This window comes from Triturus cristatus, chromosome 12 (genome assembly GCF_964204655.1).
Source record: "Triturus cristatus chromosome 12, aTriCri1.1, whole genome shotgun sequence".
NCBI lineage: Eukaryota > Metazoa > Chordata > Amphibia > Caudata > Salamandridae > Triturus > Triturus cristatus.
The window spans coordinates 577,036,315-577,049,711 of NC_140595.1; the positions used below are offsets into that span (position 1 = coordinate 577,036,315).

Sequence of the window (13,397 nt, forward strand, 5' to 3'; positions counted from 1 at the left end):
CCAGTGACTTTTACATAATGTACTATCAACAGACCTTTTTATATTAGAAAAAGATAGTTGTAGGGGGTATGGCCAGCCAAGATGGCCCGGCGGATGCGATTCACCTTGGCTCCGCCGACACCAAAAGGAATCGCGGGGAAACCTCTTGTCTACAGCTTCCAAATGCCGATTTAACGAAAAGGCAGAACCCGGGGGGCCAAGCATAACATCCTCGGCCACATCTGAGACTCAACAGAACTGCGATGCGCATGAGTGAGGCCGAGGCCTGTGAAGCATGGAGAAGGCTCCCCGATGACAAGACGGCCAAGCGTAGAGGAAGCCTAGCAATACGGAGTGGCGAGATAAATCAGGTTTAGTAACTCACCCCCAACACATTACCGACGACGAGGAGACATCCTGGGCATAGCAGCAAGGAATAGCGTGCCTGCAGAGGGGAGCATCACACGGCCGCAACAAGATGCTCACCTTTGGTCTAGAGGAAGCAGCCGGGGGACTCCAATCTCCAGCGGACGTGCCCCAGTGAGTCCGTGTGCCGATCCAAGCGCAGACCACCGGGGGAGCAAGTTGGGTGTGGCGTCCTGGGGTTGGGCCGAATTGACAGAGAAAGCTGAGACATGACTTTCCCTATGCTGCCTAGGAAATAACAGAGTGTCCAACTACTTTGGCCCTACGGACATGACCAGTTCCTGGAATCCCTGCACAATTTTAAAAAAAGAATTGCATGAAGAACTGAAAACAGATCTGTCCAACCCCTTGGAAACTCAAGACCTCAACGAAAAGCTGAGAACGCTGAGGCAGGACGTGAACGCAATAGGGAGATGGCTTATAGAACTGCAAAACAAAGTGCAGGAATTAGGGCAAGGCTCCGACCAGTTGAAGAGCACGACAAATTCAAAAAACGCAGCTTCAAGCAGCCATAATCAAAACTGAAGACATGGAGAACAGGTTCCGAAGGGACAACATACGAATTTGGAACTCGGTAGAGGGACCGGACCTAGAAGCCTTTGTAATAGGTCTATTCAACGAAGTTCTGGCCCCCAGTACAGCCAAGGTTAAGTTAGACTGGGTGCACAGAGAAGGGAAGCCACCATCGGGAGACAACCAGAGGCCACAAAACATACTGGCCAAGCTACACTCCTTCAAAACAAAAGAGGCCATCCTGCAAGCAAAGTTGACAAAGTGACGTACCAAGGCTCCTCCTGCACCTCATTTCAAGACATCTCACCAGTGACGCTAACGCGCCGACAACAGCTCCGACCATTTACTAACACACTGCGCCAGGAAAACTTGTGGTATTTAAAGGCCAGTCCTAAGGGAATGTCCATCTGTATCATAACAGAACCCATCACTGCACGGAGATGGAGGTGGCCATGGCTATCCTAGGTTTGGAGACAACAGAGAATGGACAAGCAGTAGGTGGACCCGAACCGTCGAGAACCAGACCCGGTGGAAGCCATGATACCTCACCTTGGCTTACCCAAAGCCCACTTAAACAATAGAGGAGAATGTGAACACAACGAGCAATAACAATTGAAGTATTTCTCATTTTCTACTTTCAAGGGCTACAAGGGCCTAGATCAGTGATACGGCACCCAGGGTCCTGAGAAGACCGATAATCCACGAGGCTCAAACATCCACAATTAATACAAGAGCACGACGACCACAGAACAGTGTCACAGATTTTTCAAACTACATGGTCAGGAGAGCAGTAAACAGGTCGCTCAAACCCCAGTTCGCAGGGCAGCAGAACTCGGAATCCCGCAACTACAGAGACAATATAGCCAAAGCAGCGATGGACTGAATCTAACCATTCGATGTTAACACAGGGACCGGTTGTTCCTGCTGGTTTGATATGGGTGGGTGTGTATGTGTGTGTTTGTTCGGGGGGGATTGTAATGACAGTTGGCCATTGGGATGGAAGAGAGGGGGCTCAGCCCCAGTCAGGGAAATGGTAGTCTAGGCCTTAATGTGGAATGTGAGCAGGCTGAACGCTCCGGCTAAATGCCATAGAAGATGGAAACATCTTAAATGATCACTACGATATAGTCGCCCTACAAGAAACTCACCTCAAAAGGTCGTAGGTTCATAGATTACGTCATAAAAGTTATCCCCAAATATACCAATCATCCAGTCCCACTAAGTACAACGAGGTGGCGCTATTGCTTCATTCAACATTGAAATTCCAACCGGAAGGTTACAAGACAGACAAAGAGGGGAGAGTAGTAATGGTGAAGGGACGCACACGGGGTCAATGTGCACAGTAGCAGCGATCTACGCTCCAAACTCTAATCAAGTGACCTTCACAACAAAGAATTGACAATGATGGGAGGCTTTGCAGAAAGGGAGATACTTTTAATGGGGGGGGGGGGGGGGGACTTCAAAATGACATGGCATTCAGGACCAGACAGCACACACCCTCGCAGAGCCCAAACAGGCAGCTTCTCAAAGGCGGTCAAAAATGCTATACAAGAGATGGGCATAATTGACATGTGGAGAGAGCTCCACCCAACAGACAGGGATTACACATTTTTCTCACACATACACCGCAAGTATTTGAGGCTCAATTATATCTTCTTGAGCCGGACACTAGACAGCGAAGTACGTACCGCTGATATCCACCCTATCGTCATTTCAGACCACGTGCCGGTGGTTACATCCCTCGAGTGGGGAGGGTGGGGGGGGGGGGGGGGGGAATTGGGGCACTTGGCACACCAGCGCTGAGTAAAAAGGGATAAAGAATACATCGGCGATAGACAGAGCCAGACGGGCACCTTAGAATAGTCAGAGCACCGAAAAACTGACACATTTGGGAGCTTTCACAAATCTCTATATACTGCAGAACAAGCAGACCCACATTCCCAAGTAGAATATCTCAACAAAGTGGATCTGCCCAAATTAACACCCAACACAATGAGAGGCTGAAAGAACCCATAAGCGAGGAGGAGGTAAGGCTAGCAATAGGCTCCCTAAATCTTTATGTCCCCAGGACCAGACAGGCTGACGGCTTGCTTCTGTAAGGCCAGAACGGACAACGCACCCGACAGTGGTATTATATTGCTAAAGAAGGGAAAGTCACACCATCCATGAGCGAAGCACTCACTACAGTAATTCCCAAAGCTGGGAAAGACGCAGAATTATGCAGCTACTACCACCCCATAGCCCTCCTTAACCAAGATGCTAAGCTTTACCCGAAAATACTGGCCTCAAGACTGGAAGACCTAATGCCAGAGTTAATTCATCCAGACCAATCTGGGTTCATTAAGGGACGACAGACACATGCCAATGTCCGACTGGTTCTCCAACTCCTTTCAAATTCTTTATTTCATCAAATCAAACAGAACATACATTTCAAAACATCTTAAAGTAAAACATTATTTCCTCCCACCCTTCTCGGCCCACTCCCCGCCCTAGAGCTGGATCCAAAAAAAAGAACTACATTTATAGGGACAGGAAAAAAAATATGCATCAAAATAAAAAAAATAAAAAAGGAAAAAGGGGAGAAAGAAGACATACACAGATCCATTTGTAAGAGCAAACCGTAGATCTGCAGTTATTATACCCTTATTCTTCCAATACCCCTACCATCCACTGCTTAATTGGGGCCCAGATTTCTCTACCCCGTTTCCTGGCTTTACCTCCCCAGCGTTCATATACAGCTATTTCAGATCGATATATAGCGAGGAGTCTCCCCAGCCATTGCTGCCCAGTGGGTGGTTCGGGATCCAGCCAGGCTGTGGCCAAACACAGTCTAAGGATAGTCATGGCTATAAATAAAAAGATCTGATGTCTCCATGGAATTCCCATATCACTTACTCCTAAAACTATTAAACCCGGTGAGATAGAGATTGGATAACCAAGCTTTGCTTCATGTATTTTGTCAACATCCTTTGTTAGATTTTCAAGCTTGGGGCAGTTTGCAAATAAATGAAGGAGATCGGCAGCAAAGCAGTCACACCGTGGACAATGAGCGCCCTTAGATCCCCCCCCATTTAACAATCTTCGCCGGAGTAATGTATGGATTAAACCATGTTTTATAGCATTGGATCTGTAAATTAGCAGCGATAAATGAAGTCTGCGCTAAATACAAGGAATCTTCACAATCCCCAATCCCCATATGTAGGAGCTCTGACCAGCGAGCAGAGTGTTTCGCCAAGTCATCTGCCATTTCTTTATTTAATAGTTTATATATATATTGGTGAGGGAGAGAGAAGATTTTAACATCAAATCCACAAGTTCTATCTGATTGAAGCAGACACTTACCCCTTTTCTTTAACAAAAAAAAATCACTGATTTGTAAATACTTTAAAAAATGGGTGTTACTAATGCCAAATTTATCCTTTATTGTATCAAAGGAGAGGATCCCTCCCTCGTCTACCAGATCAGCTATGACCCTCACCCCCCTCTGAACCCACTGTGCTATATAGCCATCCTTAAAAATATCTGGGAGTAGAGGATTGTCCACTAAAGGGGTATATCTATTTATCCTACCGATCCCAAATTTCTTCTGGATAGCTGTCCATACCTTAAAGGCTCCCAAAAAAACCTTAAATCTAACCCTTTTAAAATATCCATATTCAATCTGCAGTAGAAGACATCCTTGAGCTTCAATGCCTATTATCAGTTCAAAAATTGATACCAGATCTCCTCCTTCTGAACTAATTCTCTCAGAAGTTAGAAGCGTAGTCATCTGTTGGAGTACTGCCGCCCAATAATAGAATTGAAAATTAGGGACTACCCAGCCCCCTCGTTCTCTCGGCAGAGTCAAAAAATGTAAAGCTCTTCGGGGGCGTTGCCCGGCCCTTAAGAACCAAGACGCCAACCGATTTAAGGATTTAAACCAGCGGCTTTCTACTTCCATCGGTATGGCACTGAAGAAATACAATATTCCGGGAAGAAACAGCATTTTGATCACATTGCTTCTCCCTATTAATGTGAGCATAAGATTATTCATTCGGGAAAAATAAGTTTTGGTCTTCCGTAATAATGGGCCTAAATTTAGATCAACAATGTTCTCCACAGCAGCTGTTATCTCCACCCCTAGATATTTCGCATTGGGGACCACCAGAGGATCATCTAACTGCAAAGAGACATTTATTACCACCAAGCTTTTGCTTTGATTAAGCAAGTATCCGAAGAGCCGTCCAAAACTGGCTGCTTCCCTTTCAATTTCCACCAGGGCATAAGAGGGATTCGGAGTGGTAATGGCCAGGTCATCAGCGTAAACCTGAATCTTAATATCGCCCCCGCTTATTGTGCATAGCAATAATACTAGTATTATGCTTGATCTTTCTAATAAGGGGGTCGATATACAGCGCAAATAAGAGGCGAGCATGGACACCCTTAACGGGTTCCACGGCATATCGAAACCGGTTCAGACATATCTCTCATTGCAGTCACTCAAGCAACTGGGTTACGATACATTGTCTGGACCGCTTTAATAAATCCACTACCTAATCCATTCCGGTCTAGTATAGCCCATAGGAAAGGCCAGGAGACCCTATTGAAGGCTTTCTCTGCATCTAGCAGGATTAAAGCCATATGGTCTCCGGCTATTTTGGAGGCGTCAAACAGGTCTATTGTTCGCCGAATAGGATCAGTGGTGTTGTGGCCGGGGACAAAGCCATTCTGGACGGGTGAAACAAACCTCTTGATCACTTTAGATAAACGATTAGCCAGTATTTTAGAGTAAATTTTTATATCACTATTGATCAACGTGATGGGTCGATAAGACCCTTGCTCGTTAGGTGGGTTTATACTTTTTTGGAAAAACCGCTATATTAGCATATCTCTAGGAATCCGGAGTCTCCCCACCCGATTGGGCATTTATAACTAGCTCTCTCAGCAGCTCATTTACGCATGTGTAATTTTTTTTATAAAATTCCCCTGGGATGGAGTCCGTTCCGGCCACTTTTCCACTTGGCAAGGAGTTGACCGCCCCCTTATTTCCCCCTCTGAAATTGGGGCGTGGAGAAACTCAACCTCTTCAGAGGTTAGTTCTCCAAAAGATAAATCCAAAATATAATCCATAAATTCTAAACCATTAAAATGAGAGTCTTCATTGTATAGATACTGATAAAATCTCTGAAATGCAGAGCGAATAGCCAAACGATCGGTTATTGTGCCCAGGATAGGATCCCTCATTTCCAAGATGTCTTCTTGTACTATCCTCTCTCTTGTGCGTCTAGCTAGTAGTTGTCCCACCCTTACATTATTCTCATAAAGCTTATTTCGCCAAGCAATACATTTGCCGGCTGCCTTTTTAGCCGAAATTTCTATTATTGCAGATTTCCCAACAGCTACTCTGGCTAGGGCTTTCTCGATGTCCCCTCCAACCGAAATTGCCACAACTGACAGACCTTCGGCTTCCATTAACTCCGTGTATAAGGCATGTTCTGATGTTTTATTCTTTCTCTGCTCCGCCCAACCGTAACTGGAAGTCTCCCCCCATATCCTGGCCTTGAGAGAGTCCCACACGAGCACTCCCTTTATTTTCCATAATAAATTGGGGAATCCAGGCCTTCATATGCTGTGCATATCCACCATCTAACAGTAGAGCCCTGTCAAAGGTCCAGCGAGAGACTGGAGGTGGGTTATTTTGTGTAGGTATTTCAAGGACAAGGGGGTTATGGTCGGACATAACTCCAGGGTACTTATAAATCTGACCTTTCTGTGCAACTACGGGAGAAACAAAAAAATCAAGTCGGACATGAACTTGATGGGGAGCAGAGAAAAAGGTATAGCCGGGATCTCCAGGTTTAAAAAAAGGCCCAGATATCCAAAAGACCATGCAATGCACATAGATGTGCAACAGACTTATAGACCTTGGGCTTACGACCCCAATATATTCTTCCACCAAATTGGCCGCCTTGTGATTTTATATTTATATTAAAGTCACCACAGATGACAAGAGGCAAAGGCCAGCCAACTAGTTCGGCACTCAGCCAATCAAACAAAGCAGGATCATCTAATACAGATCCATACAAAGAGCATAGAGTAAATGAGCAAGCATTCATAACACATTGAACAATAGCCCATCTCCCCATCTTATCAGCGCTTATATTTGGAAACTTAGCTAGCCCTTTCCGGGCCATGATAGCAACACCCCGTGTTAGTGTCCCTTGGGAAGTACTAGTAATTAACTGATATCCAGCCAATTCTGCAATTTTCTGGCGGCCGGCTTCTATGTGAGTCTCCTGAAGACACACAATATCTGCTTTTAGATATTGGATGTCTTCATTGATTCTGCGTTTTTTTAGTGGATTATTTAAACCGCAGATATTCACAGATGCAATCCTCACCGTGCCCTTACGCATTTATCCCCTTGAAAAAGAACCTATTCCCTGTGTCCGGAAGTCCCATCCCTTTACATACTAAGCCCATGATTAAGGATCCAACTCCACCCCGTCCCCCCCACCCCCAAAACCCCGGCTAAACAGGTCCGAAGACCCTTGTGATGCCTCCTGCATCTGCTGTCGCCCGATGCCGCCTCCGCCCCCCACAGAAAGACCAAAAAATCTGAAAGTGGAAAAAAGAATAGTTACAAGAAGATAAAAATCTTAATCAGAAGGAGTTGAAAAAAAGAGCTCATTATTTCCCTGCACCCGAAATTTCCTGCAGATATTCTTGTGCCTGAATTTCTGAGTTGAACACTCTGATCACACCTTTACATATAACTTTCAGGCAGGCAGGACTAAATTAAAGTATACTTCACAGTCTAGTTTCTGAAAGGGAGTAATCAGCTGTCTGAGCCGCCACCTTCTCTCCACCGTTGTGTGGCAAAAGTCTGGCCTGCCAAAAAACGTATGTCCCTCCGCTGTACATCTGGCTTCTGGTCCGACCTTATCAAAAACTGCCTGTCGCAACAAAAAGTTACCAAAGAAAATCAGGATAGCTCTTAGTTTATCGTCTTGAGCCCCTTGTCCCTTTTTTCCCCAACATGAGGGGGAATCAGTGCACTCTCTGTACCTCTGAGTCCCAGTCCCAATGCTTCAGCTACGGGAAAGCTCCCTTAAGTAACCGCAAGACAAAACCACTAATATCCTCTCCTTCTGCGTTTTCAGGAATACCGAGCAGCCTCAAGTTTTTTCGACGCTGTTGGTTCTCGAAATCCTCGAGCTTCCACATGACGCAAGTCATTCTGGCCTCATTTGCAGTTGCTGGTTGCCCACCGTCCTCAGCCCCAGCGCCACTACCCGTTCTTCCAGTGCAGAGGTCCGCTCCGTAATCTCAGAGCAAGCATTATTGATTTTTCTCATGGCCCCCTGCAACTTCTTTGTTGCCATGTGGGCACTTATGTGTTCTTGTCGGGCTTCAATTTGCATTTGTTTCAGGGTAAAATAGATCAAACCCATTGAAGGAGAGGACTCCGAGCTGACATGCGGGCCAGAAAATACCTTTGTTGTCTCCTGAGTTCCGTCCTCTTCTCTCCCTTTGGCCTCTGGTTCCAAAAGAATCCCAGAATTATACCAATTCAGCGGGCCAGACTGGCAAAGTCTGACTCATACCCCTTAACATGAGAGATTTTCTCATGGATGTCCCTCAGTTTTTTCATTGCAGTGTGCCGTTTCTGAGTAACGGGTTCGGTTTTGGAGCTATCAGACTCGTCGGTGAGAAAATAGAACTTGTCAGCCTCCGGTGACCCTACGTTTTTAAAATTGCCCATGATGATGTTAGGCTCCGTAGGCATACTGCCCCCCCAAGTCTAATTGCCTTTCTTGCCTCTCAAGAGGACCTATCGTGTCGCCATCCCCCGCAGAAATATCAGGCAAGGCACTAGTCAGATTATTGTTAAGTTTTATAGGGGTCTGAGCCAAAGTCTAGTTTTTTGCTTTACACGCATTACTCCCAATTTGAAGAGTATCTCTCAGCTCAGCCTGTTCCTTGCTGTCAGGCCCCTCTTTTTAGCTTATCTTCTTACTACCAGGAGGCTCTCGTACCAAGAACATCCCTGGTACTATCGGCTGTTTGATTTTTCCTGCAGTCTCCAGAGGACGCTGCTCCAGCGTCGGACGTCTGGACCTGGTCACCTACTCCTTCTCACCGAGCACTGGAGTAGCGTCCTCCCCTTTGCAGCCAGCCGGCATCTTCTGGGAAGAGGGTAGATCTCGCGGTCCCCCGGTCACGCTCCCTGCTCTGATTTCCGCCCATTCCCTGGGGGAGGGGGGGGGGGGGGGGGGCGGCTTCGTTACTTTCGGTGGCATTTTGCTACAGAACAGACGAAAGCCAGTGAGGTCGACGAGTCCAGCAAAAACGCTCGATACCAGATGCACGAATCGACCTGAAAACAGCCCGATTCCAACTCCAAAGGTAAGTTTCATTCTGTAATCACATTATATCTCCCATCTGCGGGGTGGAAGCGGCAAACACAGCAGTCACGCAGCCACCATCTTGCCTCGAAGTTTTTCCACACCCTTTCAATGGGCAAAGAAATACCTTACCTACCTAGGCATTAAATTGACATCAAAGCTCTCACAACTATTCCAGGCTAGCTATCCTCCATTATTAAATACACTGAAATCAGATATAAAGAAATGGACCCCACTGTACTTATCATGGATAGGCAGAATCAACGCAATTAAAATGGTAGTGCTGCCCAGATTCCTTCACCTGTTCCTGAGTTTACCCAATGAACTGGAAACAGGCTATGTGGAAAAACTAAAGACCATTCTCAGCAAGTTTATCTGGCAAAACAAGTGGGCGCACCTTCCCTTCAAGCTTCTCCGACGCCTTAGAACGGAGGGAGAATGGGGCCTCCCAGAATTTAATTTATACAAGGCAGCAGCACAGCTTAGGGTCATCGTAGCGTGGTCCCAGAGGGAGTCAGACAAGCACTGGCTCCATATGGACAGGGCAATAGCTGGTAGAGTTATGTGGGATTTACTACGGAAACCAAAAAAAGATCGCCCTACCAACGCCTATCTTAGCACTCCAACCAGAACTGTCCTGAGGTGATGAGGTTCTAAAGAAGACAACATGGACAACCTTCCCCTCCCCCTTCACTCCGATTCACTACAACCCAGCGTTCCCCCCCAGGAATGCAACCGGGACCATTCAATGCTTGGAGGGAGGGAGGTTGTTTGACTTTATCACACCTATTCCATAATGCAGATATACGTACCTCTGAACATTGCTGGCGAGATATCAACCTTGCAAAAGAGGGATTCTTTCACTAACAACAACTAGGACATTGGGCACTACAACCAGACACTAGAGATGCAATCACAAGAGAACTCACCCAATTAGAGAGTTTTGTTAAAAGGACTACAGGCTCTAAGAGCATCATCACCTTGTTATATGCCTTGTTATTACGTACAACACCTGCACAACCACCTCTCCATATCGCCTTCTAGGAACGAATCCTGGGCCATAATATCTCCGAGAGCAAATGGCAAACACTCTCGAGAGACATTCACAAACACAACCACTCGCTGAGCCTCCGGGAGGCAAATTATAAAATATTATATGACTGCTATTTGTACCCCACGAAACTGAAAGAATACTACCCAAATACATCAGACCTGTGCTGGAGGGGTTGTGGTTTGTTGGGAGACTTCCGTCACACCTGGTGGGACTGTCCAACCATTCGCCCATTTTGGTCAGAAATTTTTGCCTAATAAAAGTAATCCTGGGATACTAGATACCAGACACATTATTCTTTGCACTATTGGGGTTTAGATCATATTCCCTGAAATATCAAACCAAGGCAGATAAAGGTAATATGTGGCTATGTCTAGGGGCTGCAAAAATGGCAGTGGCATTGGCCTGGAAGAAACCAGAGGCCCCAACCAGGACTCAATGGCACGCTCGTCTATGGCAAGCCATCACCATGGAATGGATGAGCGATGTTTTCAGAGACGATTTTAAAAATTTTGAATACACTTGGGGGGGGGTCCTTAACTAGCTAGCTCTCTAAGGGCTTACCACTACTAATGTGCCCATCTAGAGCACGAGTGCTGCACCTTTTCCAATTTTGACTAGCCACTCCAGAGACATCTGAAACACCCTGGGGCCCCCCTCCGGTCCTAATGATTCCCCACCGCTAATGTACAATTATTGATAACTCTACCAAACCTCAGACACCTCACTTGTGTACCTGGTCCTGCGGGGGGAGGGAATAACTGTGTGTTAACAAGCATTGGCATAGCCAATAGGTCTCGCCTTTGGGACCTTATAAGTGTTTAGCCATGCAACAGTAAATGTTGTTGCAGTAAGGATATTGTGCTGCATAACTAAATACTTATAAGGTCCCAAAGGCGAGGCCTATTGGCTATGCCAATGCTGGTTTTATTTGATGGGGTGTGGCTTACTGGGTGGAAGTTTGGGCTTGTGCGCAGGGAGGGACCTGCCATGTTTTTCAGTGGGCACTTTGCAGCTGGCTGCATGTCCATGGGTGATAAAAGAAGGGACAGCAGCCTGTGTTTCCCTACCAAATTAGTTTTTCTGTCCCTCGAAGATGATTTTGTTGGGACGGAGTCTGTAGTTTTACTTACACTCACTGCTGACACCGGCATGGCCCACACGACATATCTCCCACACGACAATGTGTGTGTCGGTTATGAAATTGCTCTTTACATAACGTTATCTTTCTTGCATTCTCATAAAGACAGGGGTAGCAATCCCTCGACCACAACATGGAGCGAGTAACCTGGAGCCCGGGCATCTGTGGAGCGAGAAAGGGCTGGTTAGATAAGAGCGCCGGTGGGTGACGCGAGCTACGCAGCGCCTATGCGTCGTCGGGCAGCGACGGTGAGCGCCAATAACAGACGGAGTGGGCAGTCCTGTTGGCAAACGGAGATAGGATAGGAGATCCACGGCAGAGTTGTGACCAGTCACTGAAAACAAGTTATTCGTTGAGGGACAGCTTCCTCGTGAGGTGCAGTGACAGGATTTTTACTGCACCATTTCGCATAAATGATCCGGCACACTGCGTTTTGTAACATCGCTACAGACATTTCCGGAGCTGTTGTATTTTGTCAAATGTGAATATCCGACCAAAAACGTATTCGAGCACAAAGCCTAAAGTATAAAAAAAAAAAAAAAGATATAACAAGTAAAGCAACAAGCGCGACCCGGCCGGGAGTTGTGTGGCGCGCAATTAAATAAACAAGTGAGACAGATGTGAGCGAGTAACACCAGAGACTTCACGAGACAGACCTCGACGGCGACGCGAAAGTAATTAGCAGAGGCAGAGAATGAAACCGAACTTCCGTGCAGTAAGGGAGGGGGGGAGGAGCGGGTGAGAGAGGGGGAGGAAAGCCGGTCATGTGAGGAAAGAAATGCTAGAAACCAGGATAGCAGCTGTGCGCGTGCATGACATCGCGAACGCAAGCTGGAGGCCTGAAAAAGCCACTATATTAGCACTTCCAAAACCAGCTTACTAAAACTCACGCCAGAGCAGCGCTAAAGCACTGGCTCAGGCGAGACCTAAAAAGGGAGGGAGGGGTTCTGTTAAGGGATACAACAGAGATTAACAAGTTCAAGGAGACTATTGCCACAAAGTCTGAAACTTTCCGGAAATAGCATTACGCTATGAAATGATGGTTCTCATGTTTCATATGTATTTTTTAAATGTTGAGAGGAAAATGCAATAAAAAGGAACTATGACAAAAAAAAGACAGATGTATGCAAAGTTTATTCTATTCCACCCAATTAAGTTTTGAAAGTTAATCTTGTGGCATCCTTTACCTGAGCTTCTCCTCCTTCTATGGTGTATGCCAGGATGACCTAGTTCTTCTGTGTCTGTCAATGCCATTTGGACCAGTCAAGCATTATTACCCAATATCTGCTTGCATCTTCGACCCCTTTTGCAGCGTCTTCTTAGACACAGGGACTTCCTGTACTTTCATTGCGATAGGGTTTTGGCCCTTCCTTGGGTCCTAATAGGCTTTGCGCCTGGAATTGTTTAATTCCGAGGGTACATTGTTGGACTGCTGACATGACAGTTATGTTCACTAATGTAAATCCTGTACTCCTGAGGGACATGGTTTCATACCCCCAAACGGAAACAGCTTCTATGGCAACTGTTTTGATGGATCACTAAATAAGGACATGCTATCCTGAGAGAGGGATCAAAATAATATTTCTATCAAGGAGTAAAGTGGTACAGCACGAATGGAAAACTGCTAAAAGGGGTTGGTTGAAGAACTTGCTTTTCACGCTTTAAACTGTATAGAATATGGTGAAGAAGAGGGACATTGTAGAATAGGCTGATTACTGATCAGTGCTCCTGACTGCATCGAACCCTACTCTATCACTTCAGCCCAAAGTTCTAACCAACCCTACTTGATAGTTTGTTTGGGTCTTTGACCCACTTGGTATTGCCTGCTTATAACAAACATGTCTTCCAAATGAGTGACCAAGGAACAGGGTTAAAGTGTGACAAGGAAATGCAGGGCACA

General features: G+C 46.2%; 1 protein-coding gene across 1 annotated transcript in view; it reads right to left on the reverse strand.

The window, feature by feature from the left end:
- PDCD5 (programmed cell death 5) overlaps positions 1–13,397 on the reverse strand; it is a 55,624-nt gene that overhangs the window by 21,314 nt on the left and 20,913 nt on the right. The window lies entirely within an intron of this gene.